The sequence below is a fragment of the Frieseomelitta varia genome, unplaced genomic scaffold (genome assembly GCF_011392965.1).
Source record: "Frieseomelitta varia isolate USP_RPSP 00005682 unplaced genomic scaffold, Fvar_1.2 scaffold_165, whole genome shotgun sequence".
Classification (NCBI taxonomy): Eukaryota; Metazoa; Arthropoda; class Insecta; order Hymenoptera; family Apidae; genus Frieseomelitta; species Frieseomelitta varia.
In genome coordinates this window covers 15,345-16,382 of record NW_025109361.1, presented here as the reverse complement: position 1 = coordinate 16,382, position 1,038 = coordinate 15,345, and positions in this window count along the sequence as shown.

Below are 1,038 nucleotides of genomic sequence, written 5' to 3'. Positions count from 1 at the left end.
TCGTGCAATTTAAAATGGATATATAAAAGTCGACAGAGTTTGGACACACGTTCATGGCTATTCTTCGTTTACTAGAGAACAAAAGAGCAACGGAATCTCTTTATTATAACGGTGAACATAGGTGTCACTTTAATACAAAAGATTAGAACTCTCCAACATTTATTTATGTTATTTAAGATCAGATGTCGCGAGCATTCGAATTTTTCGTTTATAGATACATGAAATATAATATAGTATATAGTAATCTATAAAGTAGAATGTTTTATTGACGTAATTTGTTGAAGATCGTGCAATTCAAAATGGATATATAAAAGTCGACAGAGTTGAGACACACGTTGCTCACGGCTATTCTTCGTTTACTGGAGAACAGAAGAAGAAGAGCAACGGAGTCTCTTTATCATAACGGTGAAACATAGGTGTTTCGCTCTAATGCAAAAGACGGGAGATTAGAACTCTCCAACATTTATTTATAACATTTATTAATAACATTCGCGTAATAACAAAGTAATCGAAACGTCACGAAGCAATTCAACAGAAGAAAAACCCTAACTCTTGTCTTTCAAAAAAAAAAAAAAAGAAGAAAGAAAAAAAAAAGGAGCGTGAAGTTGAAAACCTGGCCGGTTGCGCGCGCGTCCGGATTCACTTTCGCTGCAAGAGGAATCCTGTTGCGCCACGCGAGCGTTCGCGCCCGTGTAACTGGAGCAATTCTGCGAGAACGAGCGGATCGAAGGGGGCGATGAAACGGGCGCGAAAATGAAGGTGGTCGGCACGCGACATCGCGTTGGGAAAGGGGGTGGCGTCCGCTTGCCGGTCGGCGTTTCGCTGGAAATTCGTGAAAATCCAGGTGCACGCGCGTGGCTCGCCTGCCGGGGGGAAAGGGGTAGGAGCGCGGATGCCAGGGTAGGATAAACAGTGGCATACAGCCGCGTGTTGTAGAACATTCGCGTGTATATATATATACATACACACACATATGTATATATATATATATATATATATATATATATATATATATATATATATATATATATATATATA